Here is a 16,638-nt window from a genome sequence, read left to right as displayed (position 1 = left end):
GCGGCAAATTTCATTGTTCCTCAGTGTTATTACCTAACACTTGGTTTCGGCCTGTAAGCATATATTTAGTTTTCTCTTAGTTAACTTCCAAACCTATCTCTTTAGCAGTTTTGAAAAATATTTTAGCATTATTCTTAATTGTATTTATATCATCCCCTAATAAGTCTACATCATCTGCATATGCTAACAACTGAGTCACACCATTTAATTTTAGTCCTTCGTTAGTTTCTTTTACCTTCCTATCAGCATATTCTAAGGCAAAATTAAAGAGCAATGGAGATAATGTATCTCCTTGTTTTAACCCATCATGAATTGTAAATTTGTCAGATACATTAATACCCACACAAATTTTACTTTCTGTTTCACTGGTGCATACTTTTATCATACTAACAAGCTTCTTAGGTATTCCAAACTCTACTAATTAGGGCATGGCTGTCCCTAAATGTAGGATACGAATCATTCACAGTAAATAATACACATTATTAGAACACGTTAACAAATTGTGTAAAATTGACACATTTTCAGTTTAAAGATTCTTAATCAGAAAAAGAAAACACCACGTTTTCAGCCCTACTTCACAGAGGAGCCAACTTTCCTCAAAATATCAGGTTTAGTCAAAATATACTTATGAAACTAAACAGTCAAAGTCTTCAAAATTATACTGAACCAGTACCAAACCTATACAGACTGAATTTTTTTCTCTTATCAGTCAATTGTGGTGATATCACCTGGAATAGCAAACAAATATTCAGCAAATTAACATAACTTCAAATAATGTGAAAGGTAAGATTGCAACATAACTGCAATGGTTCTAGAAATTTCATATTTTTGTTCAATAACTGTTCTCTATACCTCCTGCTTTACAATCAAAATATTGAATTAAAAAGGGAAATGTAGGATCCATGAATACTTCCATCAGTTTAAACTCCAAAGCAAGAAATTGTGCTCAGGCATAGAAGAACAGTGACCTCAACAGAATGTGACCCCTAAACTTTGTTGATTAGTACCTCCCCCCCCCCCCCTTATTCACTATTGGCTTTGGCAATGGCCTCCATAAACTTGTTACTTTTTACTTGCATGATGTTTCCCTGTGATTTCTTATTGTTACACTGTAACATGTATTTTCTTGATTTAAATTATGTGATGCTCAAAATGTAGGACATTTTTTTTCTTTCTTCAAATTCTCCTGGATGCCAGACATACAGCTAAAATGTAGGACACGTTTATGAAAAAGAGGACGTCTGGTAACTAGTGAAGGTAGGCAGTTTAGGTGCTCTGGCCACAGCCATAAACAAGGTAATGATCAACACACGAAAATGCCCTAGAGCTGTACCCATCTGATTGGCGTCTCCATCATGACAATGCCAGAGCACATTTGGCCAATGTTGTTTTCATTATCCAGCTGTATTACAATTCGTCATTTCTAATTGTGCACACAGTGTTACCACACAGTGTTTTGTGTGGATTGCTGCAGTAATTTGGAATGTGATAGTCGGTCTAGAAAGAAGTAATTGTTGAGGGAGTGGATCCTCTTGAAGTTGGAATGGAAGAGAGAAAAAAGGTCTAAGTGGAATTGATTTCTCCACATACAAAATGCCATGGCCTGCATACAATTTTTTTAAAAAAATTAAAATTGTTCAGGCAATGCTGACTCTTTGTTCGATCATTTTTTTTTAAAAAAAAATATTGTAATAATATAAATACACTCGCTCAGAAGAAGGTTGGAATATTGTTATATTAGACAATAGGTGACGGACACGTCCTTTGAATACAACACCACATGGTATCTGTCTGGTGGACGTTCTCATCTTTTCGCCGACATATGCCACTATCCTATCACCTAATGCCTAACATAATAATATTCCAAACTTTTTGAGGAATGTATGCGAAGAGACATACGAAAGCGTGCTGAAAAGTAATGCCTGCTATTTTTTTTGTGACAGTGTAAAGACATTTTGAATTTTGAGCAACCATGCATTGTACTCTTCAGACTTTCCCCCTTCTCCATTCCAAGTTTCAAACTTCTATCACCATGGGTTGCTGAAGTAGAGCGAGGAAAATGGCAGCATGTAACCATACTATGTCAGTGCACCTGAAACTGCATGTGGTGACCGAGTTTCTAACTGCAGAAAATGTGTCCCCCAATTGACATTCATCAGAAAATGAAGGCTTTTTATGGCAATGAATGTGTAACGTCAGTACTGTATGATGTTAGGCTGTTCATGCTCACAATGAAAACCGCTGCCGAGGAACTCTCAACGTGTGTGACAGAACTTCTTGAGAGGTAAGGTTTTTTTTTTATCACTAGGATCAAGGAGGAGACATTTCTTAATTCATTTGCTCATTTATTAACATTCCTAATTGTTTCATATACGAGCATATTCTTAATTATCTTAATTGGCTATTTACAACATTTTATTTACTCCTATAATTTTTATACTCTTCCTTATATATATTATAGTAAATGCAAAATATATAAACAGTGGGAATTCCCCCCACCAACGATCTTGTCCCGAAATCTTTTCCGGGGGGAGGGAGTTTTGTTGCAACAACAAACATAAACAATTAGTTTGGGAGTTGATCGAATATACTTTACTGGAATAATATCCAAAACATACGCAAAGGACGGATAACAAAGAGCTTCATCTCTAAGGGCACTGAACCCTGCAAACCCCAGAACACAGAAATCAGTCTGACTTGTTATTTTTCTCCATTTCTCATCGCCTTTCGTTATCTACCGCAAAGTAAGTAACTATATTAATAAAACACGTAATGGCATTTAGATGTGAATTTTATATAGGAAACTATTATTATCAGATAATATACCCATATCTGCGTTTTTATCTTCTTAATGTATCTTAATGCTTTTCGTTCCTGTTAAGTAAGTTCCGAAATTGAAGAATATGGAGATCGTAGAGACCAGGAAAGGGAAACCGTGTGCAATGTTTAACGGATACTCGTACCGGAAATTTCGCGTAAACAAATCTGCTGTTGTAACGTGGCTTTGTGTCGGTGAGAAATCGACCAAATGCAAAGGTACGATGAAGACCAAGGATGATACAATTTTAATTGTGACCGATCACCAATGTGTGCCCGACTAAGCCAGCATCGAAGTTAAGAAAGCGCGCTCAAGAGCGAAAAAACTTTCCTGCGAAGACACTACCACTTCAATATCTGAGGTATGTATATCATTTAAAATTGTTCAATCTTCTTAGTTCCATTTTAACATCAAAATCGATGTTATAAGGGAATCGCAGTTTTTTTTTTTTTTTTTTTTTTTTTACAATTTAGTTAGGTGTTACCATAAATGTTTTGTCGTTAAATATGTCTATATTGTGGAACGAATTTGCCATTTTTTGAACAAAAATGCAAATGCACTTTCGATTAAGCAGAAATTTCTGTCAAAGAAAAGCTACGATGCTAATTCAAATTGTATATTTTACAAAAAAAGACGATTTTGTTATCTTTTCACAGGTGTTCAAAGAAGAGTTCTAGTCCGTACAATGCAGAGGCTACGAATTTGTCACACGTGTTCCAAACTTTTCTGACGTGAAGATTTCCTTGTACGCAAATAGAAATAAGGCGCATAGAGTTCAGAAAGAAGCTAAGTATCCCGAGGAAATTGTTCTTCATGAAGAATTGATGAAGATGTCGGATGGAACTACAAAATAAACAGCCGCATGGCTACACCACATCCCAGAATAAACAAGCTTATAATTCTTTTGAAGCTGGAAGCCGAGAAATCAAATGAGAAAATTGTTAGAATGGAGCTCAACTTGGAAGGAGTGAAGAGAAAGAAGAAATATGTAAAGTTGGACGAACGAGTTGCAAGAAACACGAGAAAATATGAAGAAAATGGTGATGTGCCTAAATTTCTAAAGACAATGTCCTACATTCTAAAACTGGATTGATAACATGTAAAATACTTCTGACGTAGCACAAAACTTACGTGTTTGACAAATCAGCTTCGCTTAATGCTGCTGATGGAACTAGGACTAAATTTCTGAAGACGATGTCCTCGTTCCGAAACTGGATTGCTAGCATGTAAAGAACTTTTGACGTAGCACAAAATGTACGTGTTTGACGAAGCAAATTAATGCTGCTGATGGGACTAGGCCTTCAATTTGAAGGCCGAGTACGGTTATCCGTGCGGGTCTATCACGTCCGTGGGTCTCTCGACCCCCTGTCGCATTGCCGGGAATCGAACCCGGATATCCCACGAAGTTGTCAGACTAGACCAGCGCGGCTCCTTGAATGAGTTTCATATTTCGATTATTTCAATAAATTTAATATATTTGCTTGTTTTTATGGATTTTCTTCACACTTAAAATGTCTCACTTATCATATACAAATAACCGTTGACTAGACAATTATTTTGAAACAAAAGAATTGTAATTTTGTTCTATTTCTCTCATAAATAGCAGCTGCATTAGTAGTAATTAAACTAATTAATTAATTATAAGAATTATTAATTAATTTATTATTATTATTAATTAATTAAAGTATAATAAAACAATGGTAATGTGAATTTGTAGAGAGTTTTCGAGATAACACCCCCCTTGATGAAATCCTGCGTACGCTACTGCCTGGTTTAAACTGGAATTGGAATCACTGTGCATGTGCTTCTTTCCAGGATCGATCTAAAGACCGCTTGAGGCGCGAAGAGGCTCTTTATCTCGTCTCAAGCCATGAAATATACGTATAGTATCAACATAGGCGTAACTAGAACTTTATATTTGGGTGTGCACAAAGAAAAAAAATGAGGTTTTGCATCTTTTTAATAGCATATTTTGCAACACAATCACTTGGCTCTTTAACTGCACTGATGTTTGTAAAGGAATCTAAATTCACTAAATGACAGTGTTGGAAATTTCTAAATACCGTGCGTCCATTTCGATCTGCAGCCGAGAGATCGGGAGAAGCGTGGCGGGCGGCGCTGACGGAGATGCCGACATTTGCGGCCTGAAATGCCCGCTTATTTTTATGGACATATGCAGACATTTATATAAATATTGCAAAACGAGCACTAACCTGTGTTATAAGAGTATGGTTTTAATTTTAGTAGCTTAGTGACTGTATGTGCCGATGATTTTGACACGCCCACCTCTTGTGAATCACGGCGTAGAGGTTTGTTTGGAGAACGTTCTAACGCTGCACCAATATCATCGAGTTTTGCTTCGGTTAGAATCCGTCGTTTTTGCTTAGGTGTTTTAAAATTTAACGATACAGTTTCTCGTAATTTAAGGACAAGATGTCTAACCGTATCTCTGTGTGGAGTTGAAACGCATGGGAATTTCTGTACAAATTACCTACACACGTCTCGACACGAGTTTGTTTTCACGTACGTGTCATACATAAAAAATCTTTGTTCTAACGTGAATCTTGCGGCTGGCATTCCAATCGTCTCACTGACACGTCACACATACACACTACAATAACACAAACAAGTAACTGCAAGTAACCAAGAATAACACTCTTGCGCACAGTACGAAATTAACACGCTCTTGGTTTACATTGCTCGCCACTATATTTACAACTCTGTCTTCATCTAGTCGCGAAGGAACAAAAAACTCGAGCTCGGATATTTCGGATTGCAAGGAAGCTCACTAAAACCATTCACTTTTATCGGTTTCGTCTGCAGTGTAATCCTGATACAGTGTTGCACATTCGAAACCTCCAAACGATTCCCATGGCCACAAAACTCTTTCAAGGATATAAACTTAAGCAGGACGTTACTGGTCAAAACTATGATTAAAATGCTTTATTATCTGTGGCTCTTAACATCGTTTCTATAGCGTATTTATTTGTGTATATAAGAGCAGAACTTGGATGAATTACAGAAGAACTTTTGCGTGTTATAACACAGGTTAGTGCTCGTTTTGCAATATTTATATAAATGTCTGCATATGTCTATAAAAATAAGCGGGCATTACAGGCCGCAAATGTCGGCATCTCCGTCAGCGCCGCCCGCCACGCTTCTCCCGATCTCTCGGCTGCAGATCGAAATGGACGCACGGTATATGTAGTAGAAAAAATCAAATTGCATAGAAATTACACACACACACAAAATGTTCATAAATGTTACAAACAAATACATCAAAATACACGTCATCTATAACGAGAGACGTCTGTCAAAGGGTACAATGTTCTTAAACTCATCAATAACTTCATTTACATCAATAGACTAAGCTTTTTCCTGTTCCACAAATAGCAAGAGCAGGGCTTCCAATCTATCCTGCTTCTGAGTTGCTCTTAATTTAGTTTTAACTTGGGTAAGCTTGGAGAAAGCTCTCTCACACGTGCAGCTTGTGACAGGTATAGAAGAAAACCGCTGCAGTACAGAGTAGAATGCAGTAATTTTCTTCTTTCTCCAATGACATAAAAAAATCGAAAAACTATAGACACTCGTTTCATCAGCGGTAATGCACACGTTTTTACCAAGTAATGACATTTTCAACTTCTTACAAACTGCCGCTTATTTTCTCTCTTAAGCCCCTATCACACGGAACTGGATTTCTAGTAGGAACGCTCTAGTTGACGCTGAACTGGCTACCCATTTGCTAGTTTTCGCCTCACACGGTACTTGTTACACCGTACTTGTCGATAGTCTTTCGTTCCCATAATGGCGGCCGCGCGAGATGTAAACAACGTATCACTTCACACTTTTAAAATACGATAACTATTCAACCGAGAGAAATATCGCTTCGTATTAAATGGTTTTAGGTAGAGAAGAACGGCGCTGATAAAATACATACTTTACAACGTTTACTATACACGTATGGAAGAATATTTTAGCTTTTTTAATTGTAAACATGCCTTTCGTGCTGGATGCACTCGGAAACCACAGACAAAAAAGGCTACATTGCAAACTCACAGATTATCTTCTCATGGCCAAACTTTGCTCTGATTGGCTGTTCCACAGAATCTAGTCGAAGAAGTTAGTAGCAATTAGAACATGTTCTATTCCTCAAAACCAGTCAAGCAGTCAGCCAGGCGGCCATAATTTCTACCTAGATAGTCAGTTCATCGCCAACCAGGGCATTCCAACTAGAAATCCAGTTCCGTGTGATAGGGGCTTTATTGAAATATCTGTCTTTAATTCTCTTTGATAAAGCAGCCCATTAGGGTGTGCCTAGGCACACCCGGCACACCCCGTAGCTACGCCTATGAGTATCAGCAATGTTTACATTATGTCTCACAACGTGTAGAGGTCATTAAAGCAACCAATTTTTCTAAGTAAAGTTTTTCTGCTTCATGCCTCATTTCGATGCTGTGAACCCTCCAAATGCGGAATTTTATCCGGAATCCTATATGAAACCAAGAAGCATCACAGGTTTACAACTGTAACTGACTAACTTTGCAATTACGACTAACAAAATATTTGACTTATCCGCTTTATATGTCTGAATAGCGTGCATAGTTATGTCAATTCGAGGCGAAACTGAGAGGAATCCGAAACTTGTAACGGGGCCATATTTATTTTCAACATTATCTCTATAGATAGGTTTAACCAGTTATCAGAATGCTATATTTTAAAGGTAGCTTCGCTACAGCTGCAGCTACGGGAGTGCAGAATAATTTTTAGACAACGATTATTAAAAATAATAAACAGTTGAAGTTTTCCAATGAGGTATATTTGACGTTTTTCCTCCCTTGGAGTATAATATTACAAGTATGTAAATCAAGAGCTCAATTTTTGTGACGCGGTCAGTAGTCCACTATGAGAGTGTCTTTCTACGTTGAAAAGTCCATTTCCACTTGGTCTTTAATATTAAGAAAGTTACAGAAGAGGAACCAAATGGGCGTTCGATCTTGGTCAACTTCCTGTAATAAATATTCGCACAACATATTCTAATCTTACTTCCATTCTCATTTCGCTGTGGCGTAACTTTGGCGGCATGTAAATCCTTGATGACAAGTGTTCAATAAATAATCTGTGCACTGCCTGGGTTTTTGTGCTTTACAGGATTAAAGACTGAGGAAAAATCACCAAGCTTCTTGATGTTTTGTGTAAAAATAGTTTCATCGTTTATTTTACTTAATTTTCAACACCCCATTTAATGAATTCGGTGGCGCAACCGCAGGGGGGCATTGCCCATCCCCAAACCTTGGACGGAAATCAATTTTAGGGTGGTAAACAATGCCGACCAAGGGCAGCTGCAGGGGGGCAATCGCCCCCCCTCGCTCGATTCCAAATTTTATTCAAATAGAAATGTATTTCGTACAATTTTCTTGATCGCTTCGCTCGCAATACTTGCTTTCTTACTTCATCAAGTTCAGACGGAAGTCGGCTCTGGGCGCCGAACGATCTAAATGAAAAAAGTTGTAAAAGAGAGAATGCCATAGCGGCCCTTGAAATTATTTGCGCCCTATTAAATCAATATTGTTTTCAATTTGCAAAAAAATTGGATCTAAAAATTTTCTTGCTCGCAACATGATTGTTTTATGTAACGCATTGTGAATTACCACAGCAAGACATCTGTTATTTGTAGGGCCCGGGACTTTATGTCCTATAAAACTGTAAAATATGTATGTAATTATGTCATATATATTGGAAAATATGTCATGAAAAATTACAAATATGTCAGAAAAATGCAGAAATATTCCCAGTAAAGTCAAAAATATGCACAACAGTACTCTCGAATTTCTCCCATACCCGGTAGAGTAGAGTAGGGGCTGTAATGTACTGAATGTTATTTTACTTTTGACAGATTTTTGTGAAAAGCGAAAAAGGCAAAGAAATGAGAACGAAACTTCTTTACTTCCCTTGCAACAATGAGAGAAAACATTTTTCCTCAATAATGTTTGCTTGGCTATCAATTGTCGGCGGGATAAAAACAAGTGAGGTATTATTGTTCTGTACTAAGAAAAGACGGCACCTTTCTTCCTCTGTAATTTCCATATCCTGCCATCGACAATATGAACTATCCGTTGTGCTAAAGCTACGAAGAAAAAATATGAAATAACCGATTATATGCGAGAGAATCACGAAATTATACAGAAATATGTCTTATTACAACAAAATTGAAGAAATATGTTGTAAAAACGCGAAATTGGTGAAATATGTCAAAATATGCTTTGTCAAGTTTGTCTATTTCGGCTGATTTTCATCAGATATGTAAAGATCTCACCCCAATATTAGATCCGAAGCCAAATGAAAAATATGTTATAACACAAAGTCCCGGGCCCTAGTTATTTGATTTCGTCTTAAATGGCACAAACAATTGTTTTGAGGAAAAGGAGTGGGCACATTTCATAGACAATTTATATAATTTTTGCTGTTGGTTTGTTATGAGGTGGATGAATTGATTATGTAATGTATTTGAATAGTATATTTTATATATACATATGAATGGCTTATTGCAGAAAGGGACCTGAGTCACATTTTTGAGGTATCGGAGTTAATTTTTTCATCTCCACTGTGTCTAGCAGCATACTGCAGGGGGTGTGCATTGAGGGTTGCAAAATTAACTATTCATTATGTTGAATATTTGAGCCAACAACGGCACATTTCTTTCTTACACAATTATTATTATACGATTTTTCATTGTTTTTCTCAGAATTGTGCAAAAGTGACTCAGGTCCCTTTCTGCAATAAGCCATTCATATATGTATTAGAGAAACTTTGAATACGTGCAGAATTTAGTGTTAACTAGGGTGACCAGACATACTCTTTTTAAGAGTATTATACTCTTTTGAAGGTTCATATACTCTATACTCTTTTCAATTTGCAAAAATCCCCAAATATACTCTTTTCCTTGCTATTTAATTTCATTCATTATTTTACGCGTAAAAATACCTTAAAATCCACAGAACGGAAAACGTCAAGATGTCAACAAACTGAAGTATTTACTCCTTGACTCAAGAATTTCCTGTGAACAATTTCAAGAGTCATTTTCATATTCCATCAACAAGCAAAACATATTTCAAATTAATTGGAATTTAATGATAATGATTAGGGATGAGACGATACCACTTTGAACCAATACCGATGCCGATACTCTTACCGATTCCCACCGATACCGATACCGATAGTTGAAAATTGCAATAAGTAAAATTTGTTCAAAATATCGATCAATATTGGTGTGTAAATATTCTCCTCCAATAATATGCAGCAACATACCAAGAAATTTGCTTTAGAATATTCAAGAATTACATCAGAATATTAAAATAGATATTATGTAGTCACAAAATATAGTTTTTCGTGCAAAATTAGTGTAAAATAAAAAGGAAGTTTTAATTTTGCATAATTTCAAGAAGTCGCGCGGGATTTTTTTCGAACCCCGTGAAAGACCAAAATGCCGGAAAGTATCGGCTGGTATCGGTAGCTGAATTCCAACCGATACTTTCCGATACGGATACCACGGGTATCGGCCGGTACCGATAATGATATTTTTGAAACTTACTGTGCAATTTCAAAAGCCGTTGAAAAACATTTGAAGATTGGCGGGAAAGAAAAAAATCAATGATAGGTAAGTGGAGGTCAGTGCGCAAAGATTTAGTACAGGTTGGGTCAAATTTTAAAGTGATTGTGCCTCTTATAAAATTCTTGTTTACCGTGTCTGGTACAAATGTTGGTTGTGAAAGACTCGTCACTGTTATTAAAACTTATTGGCAAGAGGAAAAAAAGTACACTCCTGGTGTCAACACTCGAACAAATAATGAAAGTGAAATTCAATGTGGACATGACCTGTGAAGAGTTTGGACTGGCAATAAAGTTCGATTTAAACATACTCAAGAAAGCAAAATCATCCCAGAAGTATGAACGATGGTGCCATTGGTGATGAAGTACTTGTAATTAGCTAATTACATTAGACCCATAAGTAATTTGAATCTGTAGAGTGTAGGCCTATTTTATAGGGGCTATAATAGAAGCAATAACAAATAGCCACCCTTATTTTCGTTTTCTTTTTATGTTTTGTGCATGCGGACCTTCAACCTATAGACTATACTCTTTTTGGTCAACAAATATCTGGTCACCCTAGTATTAACATGTTGCATATGTATTTTCTTATTTTACGGCGCTCCATGTTGCATATGTTTAAAACTTATGTTCTACATTAAAGTTATGCGCGTAATATGTACAAAAATAATTATACTCGGAATGCATTTGTCATGCATTTTCTGCCTTTCTAAAATACAGTTTGTGTGCTTGTTTTCCATTACTAGCTAATGTGAAATTGAGCGTATTGAAAAAAGTATTTGAAATCGTTTGGTTCCAACACAAATGCTTTATCACCGACTAATAATGATGATGATGATATTATTTATTATTATTATTATTATTGGTACGTTTATTCTGGTACCCCCCCCCCCCAGACAAAAATTCGTAGTTGCTCCTCTGATGAATTACCATGCGAAGTTTAAGACTTTAGTTCTTAACATTTATGTATAGTCTATTATTATGTTAAAGCATTATAGTGTTCTAGAAGGTTTTTCATTTCTTTTATTTTTTCTAAAGTACGTGCAAGTACCTGATAAAGTCGGGGAACGTTGTTTGGCAAAACGAGTTGACATCTCAAACCATTCTGTTTCTTGCAAACTCCACCAGAGAGCAGCAGTTAAGTCCAAGAGAAGAGGGAAGTAAAAATCACGCGGCACAAGCAAGACTCGACGATCTCTCCTTGTTTCCTGGTAAGTTGACATGTCTAACTGGGAAAAGTAGGCCGGAAGGGACAAGAAAAGCCAGCAGAGAAAACATTAATCCCATAAGGCGTTATCTTAATCTCGATCGGGCACGAGGACAACAAATATAGTGTTGGTTGATAGCGCCATGTTTATTTGTAGACACGCGTAGCTTTTGATGTTGGGGAAAAACGTTCAGATTGCCCTTTCATTTGCTCCTGCCCCATTATGACGTTTTGCAGGACGGATCGTTTGCAGAGCACACTGGAGCTTCACAAATGCTGAGGTCATGCTCCACAGAATTGAAGTTTGTCGCTGAAGCTCTCACGTGTGCCCTGGCAGCTGCTGACTTGACCAAAAAGTCGAATGTCTAGACAATTGAAACAAAACACGATCTGTCCTATTTACGAAGAGCATCGAGCACGTAGAATGCAATACGCGGAAATCTTGTACACCAAGACGTTTAAAATTGACAAGGCTGTAGTCCCCTAACCCCCCTCTTTAAATCCGGACCTGTGTAAGAGTTGTTACATTATAGAGCACTATATCTACAAGTACTTAAGAAAATTTGATTTTGTGCTAAATTTATCGACATGCTTCAATATGACGGACTGCCGTAACCAAATTTAGTCAAATAAGATATATAGGTGAGCCAAAGTAGCCCGTGTTGTGTTCCCAAGGTGGCCCACATTACGAAAATCGTATTAGTATTTAACACAGCTAACAAATCCCACTCATTAATATATCCAGTTCCCCTCAGGTACATAATGCAGAAAGCTAACTGTCCTGTACTCTTCAAATTTGTGACCAACAATGTTATGCTGTCTGTAAAGTATGAACACTTCACACTGAAACTATAATTCTTTACGTGTCATGCAAAATCCAATGGCTATCTGGCTCCGTGTACTATTTTCGGAAATATTTTTCTCATTGAAAAGTTAACATTAAGAAGGCCAAGAATCACAAATTTGAGAGTCCTGAAATATTTCTTTCGTACATCGTTCACACTTCATCCTTCTAATGAAACATGATTATATAATTTTGAAATACTCATTTTCATAAACAACAGCGATCTATCTATTGTTGTGGGGTCTAATTTTTAATTTTCCATACATTAATAGGCGCACCAAAAGAGGGGGGTTATGGGCCTTGGGCCATCATGTTGCACAGAAAATTACCTTTTTCACAATTTTATAATAGAAAATTTCTCATACTTGTATCATTTTCAAATAACAGGAATCAGTGTTTGGAATGGCACAGCAGCATTTATCAATCGTTGCAACTTTTTGTAGGATTTTCAATTTTATCCCGTACCAAAGTTGTTACTTGAGAATAAGAACGAGATCAGTTTTTCTTCATATTTTTAATTATGTATATTTATTCGTTGAAGGTACTTTTAAGACCTTTTAAAGCAATGTCTCTGCATGGTGCTGTTCTTAGTTTCACCAAACCTCTAATAAATGGGTACCTGAAGGGTAAAAGCGGGCGGATATTGAGATATTGACAAGAATGAGTTTGCTCGAGTGAGGACAAACTAATTTTTTACATTGTTTCTTTGTAAGTTCAATTTTTATGGTCAGATCGGCTCAGACCTCCTGATTTCAAGGGGACGACGTTACCGCTAGGACATAAGCGTATCCAGAATTATTTTTTGAATATACAATTGGAAATACAATGTGCAGCATTTTCTACATATCACACTCTGTATCAGGAATCTGTGAAGCAAGGGCGCGCATAACAGTAGAGAAGGGCGAAAGCGAGTGGGTGGAGCAAATCAGTGCGCGCTGCTGCAAACGGCTGGTAGTTGCAGCAACGTTTTCCCTCCATGCACTCACTTCATCTCATCTCTCACACGTTCATTGGTCGATCTCTCTCGAGTCAATACCTGCGCAGAAGACTCGTTCGCGTTCTCTAGCTCCAGAGATTCTCTGGACAGAGTGTAAATGCAGCCATACTACAGCGCCTTGAATAACGTAGTGTGGAAAACGACCCAAGAAACTGGTTCCCGAGACGATGACAACATAGATGGCAGTGCGATCCGTACAGGTGCTAATTTTGTTATGAAAGTGTTGCGGCTTAGTTAGTTTTTGGAATATATTGTGTACATTTGTTTGTCTTGAAAGGCGGTAAGTGAATTGATGGAAACAGTTATATTTGTGGAGTGATTTGCAGTCACGAAATGGCATTAATTTACACAGAAAAGTAACATAAATACGTTTTATGTGCAACGCAACACGAGCAGCAACATCGCAATGTGAGGCTGGACGTCGAACGTTGGATTGTGTACACAAGTTTGTTTTTGTATGCTAATAAAATTTATCTTTTTGTTTGGGAACACTAAATATACAAATACCCTTTTCTTCACTTGAACGATATACACTAGAACAACCAGGCCAAAACAGTGGCGATCATATCTTCGAGACATGGTGAAAATATAACTCAACCAACGCGTTGTTTAAGCGGGCAACGAAAAGTGTCATATTTCACTCTTGCGAGTTTTTGGGTGGTACGCGAGTGGATGTAAAGCAGATCTTTGAAAAATTAACGAGTATTGTCTGTGTGAATTTCCATAAAAATAATGTTTGTGACAATGACAATATTAATGAACCTTTCAGGATAATGCATACACAATATTAATTCTCGCGGCAATTGTCACATTGCGAGTAACAATCCATACCTATGTTTTCTTCCGTATTGTTAATAAAAAACTCAAGGACAGGTCATGATCGACGGTTCAGAATGTTCTTTAATATTTTCGCGACTACTGTACCAAATATCATAACAATTTTCTGATACAAAGAAATGTTACAGGGAAAAGAATCAGACGTTGCAGCAAAAACTCAATTTACTTCCATTATAAGCAGACGAATGTCATGCACCTGTACCGACACCAGCGCCTCTAGCGGTATCATTTCTGAGTGGAACCAGCCAGAGAAGCCAGAACCGTCCGTTTTCCACACTACATTATTCAAGGCACTGTAGCCATACTATGATATTCGCGAGTGAAAAATGTTTTCAAAACTTTGTTTTGGGTCAACTGTGCTGTGCGTTCAGGTAAACTAATCGAGACTGGGCCTACAGTTTAAAGTGGGATCCAATCCACCTTCACTGCCAATCGAATGTGGGACCCCTTCATTAAAAGGTGAAGTACTTCTCTTACTTGATTTAAGAATGATTTAAAAAGGAAAGAATGAAGGTCACTAAGGCAAAATTGCGCCTAACCTTGGATATGCTTGTGTGTGTGTATGTGTGTGTGTGAGAGAGAGAGAGTGAGTGAGTGAGATGGAGGCTTCTATATACTTCAGCTTTATCTCCATAAGTGTAAATTTACTTACAACGTCTCTCCACAATTTATTCTTTGAGGGCCTCCAGTATTAACGTGATCTTTATGTGCAGTCACCAGCAATAAAAACGAGACACCTAGATCCTGAAATTCTCGCTTCCCTGCAAGGCGTTGTGTGTTGCCTAACTCTACGGCGGTGGTACAAGTCGCCATTGAAAATTTGCTATAAAATCCACTTAACGCCGTATAGTTAGACAACACACACAACGCTTTGCAGGGAAGCGAGTATTCCAGGATCTAGGTGTCCCATTCTTATTGCCGGTGACTAAACAAGACAACGTAGGTTCGATTTCGATCAAATCTAGTTTCGATTAGCTTATTTGTGCAAACTGCGTTTTATTTTTTGTTGTCTGGAAATGGATATAACCGAGGGGGGTTATTGAAGTATTCTATCAAATGTTCTTCGAATATTTTTTTTTGTTTTTTGGGATATTACCTTCAGTAAAATTAATCTTTCCTTTTGGGAGGGGTATGTGTTCCCGTGGCCCTCCCGCTAAATCCACCAGTGCATTTCGCCATCGAGGAGGCACTTGTAACATTTCAACCTTCATAGATATGAAGGGAACAGAGGAAGACAGGAGAAAGAAGTAGTGACAAAAAGATACAAACAAAGGGAAGGGAATTATAAAGAGCAAGAAAGAAACACAAAGAATAGAGCGATAGAGGAGGAGGAGAGGAAGAAAGAGAGAGAGAGAGAGAGAGACAGTGGCGGATCCAGAAGTTACAGTGGGAGGGGCGAATTTCAGTCGGGCACCTCACCTTACCGAATCAATTCTAACCTACACTATATAAACAATATATGGTTCTATTAGCAGGAACCAATTGTGTTCTAGAGAGTACTCTTTCTTTTTTTATTGGGGGTCTAGGTCTGGAATAATTGGTTATTATTGTAGTATGTCGTTATTATCATAATCACTCCCATTTCACGGTAAACTGAGTAAAATGAATAAACAAGGAAACAGAAATCCATTCTCTGCAATGGTCACGGGTACGATCTCCTTTTGAGGAATTGTGAAGAGTGATTCGTATCCAAATTTAAACTGAAGCACCAGTTCCGATTAGCCTATAAAATAATATCATATCATGAACAAAACGTGGGCTTAAATCAAACTTTAAAAAATATTCTCGAGCCTGTTAAACTTGGTGATAAAAGACTAAACAGTTGAGTCTCTAAAAATATTAGGCATAATAGTATTTAAAAAAAAATCTGACATTTTGGAGGGGCTGTCGCCCTTCCCATGGATCTGCGCCTGGAGAGAGAGAGAAAGGACAGGGAAGGAGAAAATAAGAGAGATAGTGATACGTCATTCTACATCACTTAGGACAAGTTGACAAGCCAAGGTTTGTTCCTAGCTAATTGAGTTACAGAGGACAGGAGAGGGACAGGAGAGTTGGCATAACTAGATGCTAAAAATACAATTTATCTAATTATCCATTTGAATCCCTAGTCAGTTCTTAAATTTCTAAAGAAATAGCTGATGGAGAGAGATGCAAGGGGAGACATAGAATACTATAAACTGAGTTGGGAGTGTGTAGTGAAATCATCCAAATCGTCAAGGTGCAGTAAACTCGAGAGCACTGCACGTCACGCCATATAACAATACATGCGAAAAGAGAGACCAAACTTTAAGAGGATATTTACCTTAAATGAATATTTGATAACATTATAG

The sequence above is a fragment of the Lepisma saccharinum genome, chromosome 5 (genome assembly GCF_977018435.1).
Source record: "Lepisma saccharinum chromosome 5, izLepSacc3.1, whole genome shotgun sequence".
Classification (NCBI taxonomy): domain Eukaryota; kingdom Metazoa; phylum Arthropoda; class Insecta; order Zygentoma; family Lepismatidae; genus Lepisma; species Lepisma saccharinum.
Note: the sequence above shows the minus strand (reverse complement) of the source record.